Source organism: Apteryx mantelli, chromosome 5 (genome assembly GCF_036417845.1).
Source record: "Apteryx mantelli isolate bAptMan1 chromosome 5, bAptMan1.hap1, whole genome shotgun sequence".
In the NCBI taxonomy this organism is placed as follows: Eukaryota; Metazoa; Chordata; class Aves; order Apterygiformes; family Apterygidae; genus Apteryx; species Apteryx mantelli.
The window spans coordinates 86,848,024-86,863,524 of NC_089982.1; positions in this window are offsets into that span (position 1 = coordinate 86,848,024).

Sequence of the window (15,501 nt, forward strand, 5' to 3'; positions counted from 1 at the left end):
GGCGCTGGACAGCACTGCAGCCTGGCTCCACCAGGGCACAGCTAGCCAGCAGGCAAATCCTCGGAAGGAAAATTTCTCCTGATATTACCTCAATTCCTTAACAGATTGCTAGCGCTTACTGTTTTTCACTGTCTCTTCCCTCTCCTCTCTCTCCCGGTATAGATTTTACAAGTACGTGCATAATCTTCCCCATGTCATGGCACCTCACAATCTTCAGCGTCTTATGCTGTCATGCCATTCTGATACCTTCTTTGCTATTTAGGTATTTAATCAGGGTATTGCTCCAGTCCCTGTGGCTGTAATCACCAGGGTTATCAACGGCTACTAATTATTATTATTTATTTTTTTTTTTTATGATAGGAGCCCCTGATTACTTGTACCACAGCTGAGTTACAACAGACTCCTGAACGTCTTTTTGGCAGGGTAGAAAAGGGCAGTTGAAATGGGGAGCTAGTCTGAGCTTTAATCACTCAACAGCAAGAGTTGGGGGTGGAGAGAGGCAGTGTCCTGATTTTTCTTTCTCTGATCAAGGTGCAAATTCCAGAGCAGCTCCCTGGACAGCCTGGACACCAGCAGGCACTCAGGCATGGAGCGCACCAGGCTCAGCACAGCGCAGCATTTGCGCGCCTTGGGGTCGCAGCGCTTTCCCTGAAAACGCTCCTTTTTTTCCAGCGCCGAGGCGGCGTGCTCTAGAAGCCACTGCGCAGAAAGCAGTTAATATCACCTCAAATGGAATACACCAATTTGCTCGTACTCGGAGCATATTCTTTTTCACTAAAGCCTTTCTGTGGTTTTGGCTGGGTGCCGTGGCCTGCCCCGAGTTCCAGAAGCTGGCAAAGCCGGTGCATGCGTAGACGCGCAATTGAAACGTTACCAGCGCGAGACTGCTGGAGCAGCCTGCGGATGACAGAAGAGCGCTTGTGAATTTATTGGCTAATTAGGAGACAGGCACATTGGAAAGTGATGTGGGAGGTGGCGTCGGTGACTCAACGGGTGGCAGGTTTCCACGTCCCGCTGGACGCATCCTCGCCGTACTAGAGGGCGCCCTGGGCTGCTGGAGGCGAAGACAGAAAAAGGCATTGTCCCAGCTCAGGCATTAAGGAGGCTCTGGCACGCCTGCGTTTTGCTTTGTTTTTCTTTCCAGGGTAGAGGTGTTAACCTCCTTCTCCTGACTGTTCTCCCACTGGGGTAAAATGCTCTGCCTTCTACCTCTCCCCCCTCCTCTTGCAGCGTTTCCACTTCGCCGAGAGTGTTGTACTTCCCGACGCAAAACTACACCACCGTTGTCACCCCATCCGCCGAGGTGCTCAAAGCTGAACGTACCTGGTGGTGTTGCTGCCGCTTGAAAACTCAGGTCTCTCTTCCCCAACGTGAGCATCCCAGGTCCCATGGCGAACATCCCATATACAGAGGGACTTACTAGTTGATGGATGCATAAGCGATTCTGGTTTGCCATCAGAAGCCAAAAACCATTCTCAGCTCAGATCTGCACATTTTGGTTCAGACAGGTAGCTGCAGCGCCCTATGGGAGTTGTAGTCCCCCCATATGAGTCTGGTTCCTCAGCCAAGATGCCGCTGCCCAAAACGTCTCGTGGTCACAGCACTCCTCTGACGTTCTTCATACTTCAGTGACTCAAAGGGAGGGGAGATGCAGAGTAGCTGGTGCTCACCTCCCAGAAGAAACAAAAGGGGACGAGCCATCCAAATGACAAATCTTACTGGGCACAGAAGTGGCATTTCTGATGGGAAAGTTCAGCATTCAGACAAGGTTTTGTTTTTTGGGGTTTTTTTGGTTTGGAATGAAACAATTTAAGTTTCAACTAAAGTGTCTCAGTCTGGGCTGAAAACATGAAGGTTTTTTTTTTTCCTAGAAATATTCATTTTGTAATTTCGGGGGACACTTTGTTGCCAGAACACTAGTTCTGGGCCTGAAATCTGTACTTCTCACTCTCCAAACACTTCTAGCTATAGGCTGTTAAAAGGAACAAAGCCATTACAGTGGCAATTCAGTGACAAGCTCCAAGGAGGCTGTGAATAATACAACTCTTCAATATTAAAGCTGTGAAATTGGCATCGAGAAGATGGAACTGACTTGCTCACAGTAAGTTTCTCCATCAGGCCCTTTCCGTGATGCACAAAGCATTAAGCAAATCCAGGAATGATTTCTCTAGTCTTTGGCTAGTCTCAATACTGGCCAGGAACATGGAGAGAAAGTCTTAATTGCTTGTGTTTGCAATTCAACGTACTGTTTCAAGAGTCTCTCTAAAGTAAAAGACCAGGAATGTTGTTAACATTTGCTCCCATTTAACATGCTTATTTAGGCTCTACTCCTACAAAACTCTGACACAGCTTTCCTGGGAGGCAAGGCAGTGCTATGACTCCCGAAGGACTGGTGGACAACAAGGTTTAGTGGCCTGACAACAGTCATATTGGAAAGGTTGTGGATGCTCAGGGGCTTCGGACTAACTAGTAGCAAATGTTCTGGCCCATGGACTACTCTTCCTTCTCGTGGCTGAACAACACATATAGACACATGCCAAATCATCATTGCTGCCTTAAAGTGCCTTGTTTCTTGAAAAAACTGGGGTAGGCCAGGCAAGTAAAACAAGCTAGCTGCTTAAAGCAGAAGCAAGGGAAACCAAAGCAGTGTTGAGTTCATATCGATCAGCAACCCCAACGTGCCTGTTTGCCTAACAGTGATCCAAGAAGTGATTTCCAAGCCTCCTCTTTTGGCTCTGAAAGTCCAGGCAAGAACCACAGTGCACCTACAAAAGAGATTATCTAGCACACTGGAAAAAAGGAGGATGTGATCGATGCATGAGTGGGGAGGCAACTTCCAGGAGCACACAGCTCCCACAGGTCTCAAGCCAAAGTGAAGGAGTCCTTTTCTGATGAGACTCCACGTTCACACGAGAGAATGTACCTGCATGTTTATTACGGCAGGAAAGACCCCAGAGCACTAACCTGATGGAGTCTAGCTCCCAAAGCGTTTGATTTCACAGTGAACTGCCAGCTCTGGTCAAACCTCTTCACAGAATAACGTAGGTCAAAAGAGACCTCAGAAAGCCATTCAGTCCAACCTCCTCCTTGAAACAACACTGAATTCAGATGAGGTAGCTCAAGAATGTTGTCCAATCGGGCCATGAAAATCTCCAAGGAGAAAGAGATGTGGGCCCCTGCTCCAATACTTAACTGTCCTCATGGGGAAACATTATTTCCTTACATAAAGTCAGAATTTCCCCTAGGTGAATTTATGACTGTTGCCTCCATTGTCCTGCCGTGCACCTCCATAAAGGGCCTGGCTCTGTCTTCTTGATGACCCCCTGATAGGCTCTGGAAGGTGGCTATGAGGTCTCCCTGAAGCTGCCTCTTCTCCAGGCTGAACAAGTCCTGCTCCCTCAGCCTCTCTTCGCAGGGCAAGTGCTGCAGATCTTGACCATCTCAGTGGCCTCTGCTGAACTCACTCCCATTATTGATGTCTTTCTTGTACTGGGGAGCCAAAACTGGATGCAGTATCCAGATGTCAGCTAACAAATGCTGCACAGAAGAGGATAGTCGCTTCCCTCAAGCTGCTGGCTGCGCTGCTGTTAGCACTGTCAAGGATGCTGTTGGCCTTCTTTGCTGCCAGGGCACACCATCGGGCTGTGTTTAGGTTATTTTCCACTGGGACACCCAAGTGCTTTTCAGCAAAGCTGCTCTCCAGGGAGGCAGTCCCCAACCCCAGTTTTCCTACAGTTGACTCTCTTATAAAATCTCTCTCCTTTCCTTGTTCTCTAGTGACAAATAACACATGAACTTCTACACCACAGCTACATTCCTCAGTTGGAACATTTATAAACACAATTTTGTCACATTTCTCTCATATTTGTTTGCTAAAAACTGGCCAAAGCTACATAACTTTGCCACCTCTGCCCCAAATCCACTGTCACTGAAATCAGGCAAGGGTAGCAAAAAGTAGTTAGGCAAAAATGCATAATAAGGCAGAAGGACATACACACAACGCACAGTCATCTAAATTTTGTTTCTTGAGGAAGTCAGGCCTCAAATTCAACCTGCATACTACCCCCTGGGAACAGAACAGATGTGCACTAGATATTGGCTAACTGGAGTTTTGACACATGGGATAGTCTAGAAGAGCGTGTTCACTGCAGAACATGGTGTGGCACCAGATACCTCTCTAAGCTCTGGTAGTGCATTACTGCTCAGCAGAGGAGGCCCAGTTAGATCTGAAGCACGCAGTATTTTCAACTCTTGCTTTCAAACACCTTCCTCCCTTTGGGCATGTCTCCAACTGGTGCAAACAGTCATGGCTGTATCACAGACCTACAGTGAACACAGGTGCTTCTGTAGATCTCTCTCTCCTCTGACAAAGGGCTGAGACTCCACGGAGAAGACCACAGCAGCTATGGAGTCCCGGGATGAGAGCTCTGCCTCCCACTGCACGTATATGTAATTTACACGGTAACAGTGCCTGTTGCCCAGAGCACAGAAGGGCCTTACGGGCTGCTGGTTCAGAAGTGCTTCTGTTTCTCATATTTTTTCTTTCCTGACTGCAGGGAAATTTGTCTCTCAGCCAAGCCATCTTAGAGAGCAAGAGAGTGGCAGAGGCAGGAAAAAGGAGGATTTGGCATCGCACTTTTGAGAATGTTCATTTTAGGTAGGACGCAGACATTGGATAACTTTCGTGGAGACTTGACATATCATTCAATTTCCTCTTTCTTCCCCTGAATCTGAACGCTGCATGGAGAAAAACTAAGAAATTCAGGCAAAGGCTGGTGGGTAAAATGTCTCATTTTAGAAAGTAAAGGGCAAGGACAGCTCTTTGGTACACTCAGAACTCTCAGTCTCCCCTAATTATTCCTGATTTAAATTGTACTGAGAGACACACCCTGAGCCATAAAATACAACCCTCTGGAGGTGGAATAGCAGCCCCTTTCTGACAAGCATCTGGAAGGTAAAAGAGGTTGTGTCAAATTCTGGGCCCTTGAACTGCACAAGCTGGAATAAATATGTTCAAAAGGATAGTTCTCAGAATGGAAAATCGTGGGAAATTAAAGAAAAAAATACTGCTTGGATCTAAATTCTCATGAAGCTTAAGAGGTTTTCATCAGTACGAATCTGAGTGCTGTGAGATCCTGGGAAAAGTCACCCACCTGGCAAGAACGGCTTTTTCATTAAATACAGTTTGGAAGGGGGAAAACTATCATCTCCAAGGTCATGTAAGGGACTCCTAATTAATGTTGATGGAGAATTTAAAGGAGTAGTGTCTCCTAGCCAAGGCACATGATTCAGTCTCACTTTGAACAACTGCAAACTTGTGGAACCTACATTCAAAATTTTCCACTCTACCTTTCCTCAGCGTTTACAAACGCAGAGAGTCGTCTTTTCTGATAGACCTGCCTACAGCGTCAGGGCTTGGTGAAGTCTCCTCTTATGGTCTCTGGCATCCCTTTGTGAAGGTGCCTTCTCAAGGAAGGAAATGGAAGGAGGAGAGGGGTTTCCAGAAGACCCAGAGTCTGTTTTGCTCCTTTATGCCCTTGGACAAGGCACATCGGGTAGGTCCACAGTGCCCAGGGTAGGCGGCTGGATTACTAAAATGCAGCAGAAGTGAGACACATCATACATCTTCTGCAGAAAGACTAGCATACAGTCAGGGCTGGAGTGTCCCACAGCCATCCAAGGGATGCTAAAACTCAGCTGCAAAGGAAACTTCACAGACTGCATACGGAAACCACTTGCAAACAGTCCTGTCAACCAGTCCGGGACCCGATGGATCAGACCACCCACTCCAGCGCAGGCATTAGGCATCATACACATGCTGATCTGTAGGGATGGAATTAATTTCACCTAATTTCAGATGTAGAGCAGGTGACCAGTCACAGCTACCATAACTTCATCTTTAGTCTAGTGCAAGAGTTTGCTGCAAATATTTTATTTAAAGCCCAACAGCAGTGAAATTCTCCGTATTTAAATCACACCTTAGTCCTCTCAGTTGCTTCACAAGCTATCAGTTTTCAAGCATTCCCTGTGTGATATTAGTCTCTAATCTGAGAGTAGCTACATTGTCTTCAAACAAAACTGCCCAAACTTTCTTTGGAAGAATTTGGACAGAAAAGGCAATACTTTGCTTGCATCTCAGTAAAACCAGGGTAAGATTTCACACGGACAAAGGAAAGGTTCTTTCCTAGTCTTATACCTATCCTGATAAGAAATAATCAAAGGCTTGCTAAACATAAAAGCTTCCAAAATTTCACAAATAAAACAAAGCCAACTCTTGCAGCTAACGTGGGCAGGTGATGGAGGTAAAGAGTGCACATGTGAGGGCTCTGCTATCTCCCTCTATTTAGCAAAAGCAGATTGTGTGTTGCTGCTCTGTTCAGCCTCACAGCAAATAAACTAGAACATAATTAATCAATATTGAAAAGGTGTTTTGGGGGGTTTTTTTGTTGTTTTTTTAAAAAGTCTTCTTGAAACATTATCAGACTGTGGAACCAATTACCACATGTTGCGGAAGGCAAGAATATAAGGGAGATTCAGAAATGAACTGGATGCTGGGTACAAATTAAAAAAATATCAGGACTGAAGGGAAATGCTAAAAGCTGTAGGGGCTTAATTGCTTTTTTAGAGGAATTCTGGAAAGTATCTACATCTCTGAAACCATCCTCTATCAGTATTATTAATGACTTGCAGATTAACCTGCAGTGGCCCTATTGTGAGGTTTCTTGCATCACCATTTGAAGCATTTGTTTCGGACCACCAGGGCAGACAGGATAGGGGGCTGACAGCGGAGCCTTGGACTAGTCTATAACCAGTCCTCTATGATGGGAAAATTTGGAGATCATCATCTCCGCAGAGCATGTGATGAAGATGGGATTGGGCTCCCAGGCCCTGGTGCTCGCGTCTCTGGGAATGTTATTAGCTTTGGCTCGTTGACATCGCATTCATGACTTTCCAAGTCCTCCTGCCCACCTCTTCCTTCAGGGACAGCCCCACCCCAGCAATTTCTTTTACTGCCGCCTGGCCCAGCAAGTGACAGAGTGAGTGAAAATCCAGCAGGGAGGAAACACTGGAGCCGAAGGCACCTCCTGAACCAGAGCGGACATTGCTGACTCAAGAACCCATGAACAGACACTGACAGCAGCCAAGGCTGGAAGCGCTTGCGGCACTTCCCAACCCAGCCCAAGGTGCTGAATAACGCAGAAAAAGGAGGGAAAGATGGATTAAAAAAAATGAGGGGTGGGGGGGGATAGTTCATGCTGAGAGGTGAGCTAATATAGCTTGGACACGGCATGCTGCGAGGGTCTGCTAAGAAGCTATTTCGTGCTCCCCTCCCTACAGTATCCTTTGTGCCCCAGTATTTCCAGCGGGCTGGTTGGCAACCGCTCCTGCGAATTGCAGACACTTAATAGCCCCTGAGAAACAGCCAGTCCTGGGAAGGGGAACAGCATCAAGGAAACCATCCCATGACACAGAAAGCAGAAGCCTCTCAGCTCTGCAAGGAAGTGGACAGCCAGGGGTGACAACTAGCTCTCCCCTGTATGCCACATTGTATTAAAGAAAGTGCTTTGTATTTATTCTGCAATTTTCACCTCACCTAACCTCTGGTCCTCAGTGTCAGGCATCCAAACTAAACTCATCATCTGGGCTTGCTCTGTCTGGACAGTGGGAGCAATATATCCAGAGGGTTGTTCGTCCCATCCCGAGACAGATGTTTAAGTCATTTGAGATAAATTTGCCTTGAGGTATGGAGCTCTCCACCGGTGAGGGGAGCAGCCCATACAACTGACTCATCCCAAATTGTGCTGCTACCTCTACCCTACAAACCTTGTCTTGCCTATGTCCTTAAGACATTGTGACAATGACAAAATATTACTTGCTTTGACTAAACGTCTCATTTGTAAGTAGCAGTTAATTTAGATAAAAGTAGGCAAGACCGAATCCATCAGCATGACCAAGTTTTGTTTTTTTTCTACTGTGTGAATAGCAACAGCTTTTAAAGCTAAGGAGGTATTTCCACAAGAGCAAAGGAAATAAGGTCAGATGTGCTTCTCCTGCAAGCCTGTCATTAGCTTTCTCACCAGAGAAGTAGCATCTCATGGCCAACACAGAAAACTCAAAGGCCAAAGTGAAGTTGAAACATGGCTATTTATGTTCTTTGCCATTCCACAGAGCATCTTTCTTCCTGGTTGCCTTTTCAGTGAAGGTCTTTCAATTGCATATTGTGGGAAATGAGCAACATACCTTTTAGAAAGACAGCACACTGGATTGAGATTGTCATTAATGGAGTTTGTCACATGCCTACTTGAAAATCTTCATTCTCCTCTTCTGTTATGAAACATTTCACTTGTATACCCCTAGGCCACACCTCATACCTCATTTCATCTCTGCAGGTAAGATTCATCTGAGTAAACAGTGATGCAGACACACATACACCTGGATTTAGTTTTTAGAATACTGCAAAAAGAAGTACTTTTGGGTGTCACTAATCTTTCTAGATTAAATGTCTAAAATAGGTCAGGACACCACAGATCCCTCGGTACCTCTAAAACTGGAAGGGACAAACCCTATCCTGTGACTCTTATTTAAGTTAGTCTGGAACAGATTAAGTCAACCTTCCCCCATTTAGTACAAGTTTATCAATGAGCAATATGGCTTTGTTGTATTTCTGGACCTTCCCCAAACAGTCCAGTATAAGGATCACTTGCTCCAAAACATCCCTGGTTTTGATTTTGTGGGGGAAAAGGATTGACTGATATTTACAAAACCAAACCAAGCCCATTTTTCCCATTTTGCTTTCTGCAGGCCCAGTGGTTCTGCTAAAATAGCCATCCTCACAATACGCTACTCTTCTGCTTTTGATCTCAGCTGGAGCCAGGAAACACCAAAGAAGCCACAAAACAGGAGGGGGTGAGGGGGAAAGGAAGACTGAGCAAAAAAGTTAATTGAACTTTTTTGAACCACAGAAAACATTCACAGGATGATCTCATTTTATGGCTCTAATCTGCGCACCAGTCCCTCAATCATCTTTAAGGACTGAAATACATCAACAATTTTGCTTGGTATTTGGCGAAGAAGGGACCAGATCATGAAGCAGTGGGAGAAAGATACCCTTCATGCATACAGGGTTATAGAAACTTCAAGCATCCAAGCACCATCCAAGAGTCACTCCATCAATCTGCAGAGCTACTTCTGACATTGCTGGTGGTCTCCAAGAAGGGATACTTCCTTCTTGCCAGAACCACCCGGAATTATTTTAGACATGCTTCCTACATGGACAAGGTGGCTTTAAAAGTCTCCCAGCTCCCCCCTCTGTTAGCTACCTTCTAGGTGTCTCCTGCTGAACATTGCTTTTAGGTGTTAAATTCATATCTAATCTCATATCAGCACTTATCCAGTATTGAGGTGCTGTGGAACAAAGCTTTCAATTAACATTCATTTTCAGCATCTACTAGTTCAGAGGCGATAGGATACACTTTTCGTCTCAAATCTATGAATCGGGATGGATTTTGAGGGTTGTGGGATTACAGATTGTTACCAATGCCAGCTGCCACAGAAAACACGATTTTCACTAATGCAGGAAAAGAGGCTGCAAAAGGTGGAGCAGAAACAGGTATCTTGTTTGGAAGGAAGAAATGAAACAGCCAGAGGATTCACACTGAGTTTAACAGGACAGTGCAGGGAGATAGAGGAGAAATACCGCTCCTGCAAGTATGTGGGACAGTGATACATTGAGAGATGACTGGGTCGAGGAAGCAAAAAAAACCCCACAAACCAACCACCTAGCCCAAATTCTGCTCACTCTTAATGAGCTGTAGATCTAGACCAATCCCATCAACTTCATATCTAGAAGACATTAGATTATTCCTGACCTGATCTTGCACACTGTCACTGGGTGTTGAACTAACTCACCCTGTATATTTAAGGACAAAGCACATTGACCATATCATGCAGCTGTACTTGCTTAGAGTCTTCTTCAACTTAGCACGATTTAAAAAACTCTCCTAGGGGAACCCCAGCTGTTTATCTTTTCAATGACTGTTTACTGCCTAATTCCTCTGCCTCATTTTTTTTTCCTCTTGCCACTGAGAAAACAAAAAGAAAAAGGGAAGAGAAAAATGGGCCTTACAAGCCAGCAGCAGTGGCATGAAAAATGGAAGTGATCGTCATTGATTTTTCACAGTTGTTACTCAAAGGCCAGGATTACAAGTTCACAGGGAGGCCACTGGCAGTAACCCCAGTCTGCAGTTAATGTGTTCCATCCAAGAACTCCCTTACAAAAGCCATCCAGTTCCTATGAATCTCAGTGATAAGTTGAAGCTACCCCAGCAGATAATGGGAAAAATATGTTGAAAATACAATGCACCTGTCTGATTATACCAAAGCATTACTGAAAGAAAAGGGATGCAAAATGTATGGATGCATAACCACTTACCGGATCAAACCCTTGTACCCCAGAAAACTCTCTGACCTTGATATCACCAGCCTTTCAGGAAAGAATTAGGGTCATTGCTGTTATGTTTACTTCCCCACCAAGAGTAAAGAGATGCTTTCATCTGGAACGTAGGAGCTGAGACAACAGCATTTTCCCCCTTTCCCCCCAGTGGATGGTGCTGAAAACAAAGTTTAGATTTTAATTGCTCTCATCACCCAAAACTGTGCATGCTCTGTATTAGAATTATCTCAAACATTTGCAAGGGGAAAAGAGAAAAAAAGCAAAAAGAAAAAGAAAACCCAGTGACCTGGTTTGGAAAGCTGCAGAGAATAAGATTTCCATCAACTCTTTGCAGCAGCTCTCTGGTTTGAAAATCAGAGACCAAATAGACCTATTGTATCACCTCTTCCATCTCTTAGCTAATGTAGATTCTTTCCCTCAACTATATTGTCCATTCTAGCATTAAAACCTGCAGCCAATGTGGCTTTCACTCCCCCTCGAGGACAATTCCAAGCCAAATAGATTTCACTGATGGCCTAAATGATCATCTTAGTCTCATCCTATTACCTCATCATTATAACCTCATTAGACCACATTAAGCAATACATTACCCTCCACAGTGTTGACATCTTCACTATTGTTAAACTATTATCATGTCCCAGCTTTAGCCGGGACCTCCTCTCCAGCTAACATTAATCACAAGCCCCAGAACACATGATCCTTTGCAGGATGATGTACTTTAAATCCTTCCTCTTAAAATAAGTCTCACCAGCTCTTTGGTTATCTCTGCTTCTCTTAACTCTCTCCAATTTGTCCATGTGTTTCTGGGCACATGTTGCACAGAGGTAAACACAGCAAGTATGATTTACTAAAATATTCACCTTTTTAGGCCAAGGTAACTTCAAGGTGTCAAACCTTCCACACTGGTGCCAAACCCTCCCCAGGAGGCCAAGGACCAGATGCAACATCTGGTTACTCCAGACAGGTCCCAACTCCCATCACCTTACTTCATTTTGGTCCAGCTGAGTAAGACACATGCCCCAGCATCATGCAGCAAGCCAGCATTTAAAGTAGCTTATGGGGGACAGTAAGTCACAAAATGGGACTTTTCCTGCTCAACTTGTTACTGCCTCCTTAGATGCAGCTTTCATGGCTTTGTAGCAAGACCCACTGGCACAGAGCAGTAGGCTGAAGGAACGTGATCTTTGGTGAGATTAGTGTAACATGTATTAAGTAATAAGAGAGCAGAAGAGGTCATATGGCCTTCATCCTATGATGAATTTTGCACCCACTAACAAGCTGTGTAGGTGTACTCGTGGGTGTATGCAGGTATATCATGATACACCACTAGCAGAGGGAAGAACCTGTGAGCATCAGCTACAGCTTTATAGGGATTCGCGTACAAACTGGTATAACCTCTGCCCAGCCTGAAATACTCATTTCATTTCACTCTGCCAGACAGCTGCAGACAGAGGATTTTCACTTTGGTGGCTGAAAGTACAAACGATCGTCTCAGGCTGGCCCAAAATACTGCGCTCTTTTCAGGTTATTTTGCCCCCCCCCTTTTTTTTTTTTAATCTGAAAAGGCCACTTGTCCATGGAAAAGATAATAGTCAACTTCTTGAAGTTTTTCTGCCCCCTCTCATCTTTGATTTTCATCTGAAAATCATTCTACTCTGTTCCAAACAACATTTTTCAGGATGAATTTAACTCTCACCAGAAACATTACAAGCTCTGTTCTTCTCCAGTTGTGGTTTTAGGCAACCTTGAAAATATTTAAATATGTAATTATTATAATTTACAGTTCCCTCAAATACCCCCTAGACAGCAACTGCTAGAGAAACAATGGCCTTTTACCTTTCGCCTATTATTCCCCAGCCCCTTTGTAGGAGCTAGGGAGAACAGCATACTAGATAGCATAAATCATGATATTTAACAGGCATCTGGACCACAAGTCTTGTTAAACCTGCACAACTATATCATATTAATTACAGATAATATCACATATTATCTATTAGATAACATATATAGCGTATATGTAAACTGCCTATTTTTATAGAACTAGAAGTGAGAATGAAAGCCAACAGTGCTAACATTAAACTTATGCCTGAAGAACGCTTTTGTATGCATACTATTCTGATTAAAAACAAACAACACTACCAGCTAAGTGATCTCTCTCCTACAGTAATTGCAATCAGGAAGTGATTATGCCATATGCACATGCTTCTAGCGTGATCTCAGAAGGGAATTTGCTCTTGATCTAATGTTACTCAATACTTCTATCACTGATGTAAGAGAAAATATGAAGCAATGTGTTAAAGTCTAAGGATGACAATGATGTAGTGGAAAAAAAATATTTTTTTTTTCCTGGCACTCCCCACTCAAACTATATAAATGAGTGTCTATAAGCCATTTAATACTTAATACCTGTGGCTAAGGCAGTGGGTCCCATTTCCTTCTTGCAGGCAGCTCCACTGCGTATGTGCCATTGAATTGTCCTTTTAACATAGTCAAACAAGGGAGTATATGAAATTAATACAAAGTGAGCTAGAAGATGACCTCAAGAGGTTCATGGCCACCCCAAATTAGAAACAAATAGACTAAACCTGTCTCAATACTAAGATAGCAGAGTCCTTTGGGGCCTGAATACTAAGGTGAGCTTAATCCAGAAGTCTCTGGCAGACAGGGAAATGAACCTGGGTCACATCAAGCCCCAGTTGTCTGCCCTAACTGGTGGCTGGCTTTGCTCTTACAGGGCTGCAATTCCAGGAACAAGGAAAGTAGGTCACATTCAGCAAGTACATTCCTGGACAGTCTTGATTCCCGACACACACTTGGGGTCACAGCCGATAAGAAGAGAGATAAAGTCAGTCCTTGGATGTATAAACAAGCGATTAGGACAAGAAGGAAGATGACATGCCCTTTAGATATATATATAGCATTAGTGAGATGCTATATATGACAGAAGGGACTGTCACATTCTGGTGTCCACATTTCAGAAAGGACATTAAAAAAGGGAAAATTGGAAGTGTTTCAGGAAAGAGCTATAAGAATGGTCTGAGGTCTGGGAAACCTGCCATAAGTATCTCAAGCTAATAGCTTATCCAGGAGAAGGTTAAGAGGTGACTTGGTTGCAGCCCACAAGTACCTGCATGGGGAAGAGATTTTTGATAGCAGACAGCTCTTTAATCAGCCAGCTGATGACTGCATAATGAAATCCAAAAGTCAGAAGCCAAAAGTAGGCAAATTCAGGCATGAAACAAAAATGGAAGTTTTCTGACAATGTGAGGAAATAACTGCTGAAACAACACACCTTGAGATGCACTGGGCTTCTGGTCACTTGGAGCTATAAATCAGACCAGTTATCTTTCAGAACTCTGGGTGGGATTCACATCTCTTTTTCTCTAACTATTTAAAAGGAGCCCAGGTGACTGGACAAACAGTCACTAGAGAGAGGGGCATCTCCAGATGGCAGTTTGCTCCACTATTCTTGGGGGTGTCCATCATCTCCCCCACTACACAGAAGTTGCACTAGTTTTAGGGGTAGGGGTGCATCAACAGGTCTCGTGGGATGCAATGGTCAGGGTCCATAATGTTCATATGATTTCCTCCTCAAAGTTACTCTTCTGCTGCTCCCATCTCAAACAAGTTCTTTAAGCATCTGGTTTGTGGGCCAAGAGCATGTTCGCATGCTCAGAGGCCACAGCTGCACTGAAGTTCCCGACTTGTTGCCACTGTGCCTCAGAAAAGGCACCGCAGAAGAGCTAAAAAAAAAAAAAAAAAAGGGGAAAGGACCACTTCCTAGCCCTCCAACATGCAAGTACAGGAGCACACCTTCCTTCCCTGTGAGAGTGCAAAGGCAGCCTGGAAAACCTAAATCACCGCTGCTAGTTCTGAGAATTTCCGCATGGTTTATTGTCCAAACTGCATTTACGGGAAAACTCAAGTGATGGTAGCATCCAGCTCCTCAAGGACTTGCAAGCACACTCCAAGAAGTCATTAGGGGAGGGCAGGACTCTCAGTTTGGATCATTTCCAAGCAAGGGCTGAAGCTTGGATACAATCAGCAGCTTAATGAAGAATATAGGCATCCCCCACGTCAAACTAGCATTCATCTACTGAAGCCGACTGCTCTGCGCAGTGGCTGTGAAGTCGGTTCCTTAATTAGTGTTTGCAAGGCACTCAAACACTACAGCACCGAGGGCTGTAACGGCAAACAGATGAACACTTGGGAGTATCAGTAAATGGTATCTGGAGAACAAAACGCTGCCCTTTCTTGCTGTGCTTCTGGCTTTGCAAATTTATCCAGAACAAGACAGTCTCCACAGGCAGTTTCATTTGCCTCAGCCTAGGATTGTTACAAACCAAAAATGCAAAGAGACTATGAACTTGACTCCCTTTCATCTCCCTCACCCCAAATAAATCTTGGCCTTTACGGTTAGTAGCCAGTGAGCTATCAGGAGACAGTAGACTTTCCAGGGTATGTTTCTGAAATGCAACAGCAGACAGAGCAATTGTTGCTTGGGGACTCCTTGGAGTTTTTACAGTTTCCATAGAAAACTCAGGCTGTGAGGGTTTGTGTGCTTTTTTTAAAGTTTCTTTTTAACCAATTTCCAGTCTGGTATCTGTTCAGACCTGCCTTCCCCCCCCCCCCCCTTTTTTTTTTTTTTTTTTTTTTTTAAGTGCAATAATTTTAAGATGAGTTAAGTTCACTACTTACTTGAACCTACCTTATTCTCAGAAGTTATATCTCAACTGCTAGATCTGGAAACAGTTCCCACCTCCACAGCCTGTGGGCTGTGCCCTGGCCTTAGCTTGACTCCATGGACGGGCAAGACCTGAGCACTCACATCTCTCTTCACTTATTTATTTACACCCTGGTTTCTATGGAAGGAATGAGGGATGGAAGGGACTTACTGCGTGCTCCACCTACATCCGACCTTAGCAGCCCATGGATTGCTGTAGGACAAGCCTGTCACATGCTTTAGGCAGAGCTTTAGGGAAGCAACAAAGCGACAGAAGGAGTTGGTGGACCACGTAAGGTTAAAAGGCAGCCCATGCAAGAAACAG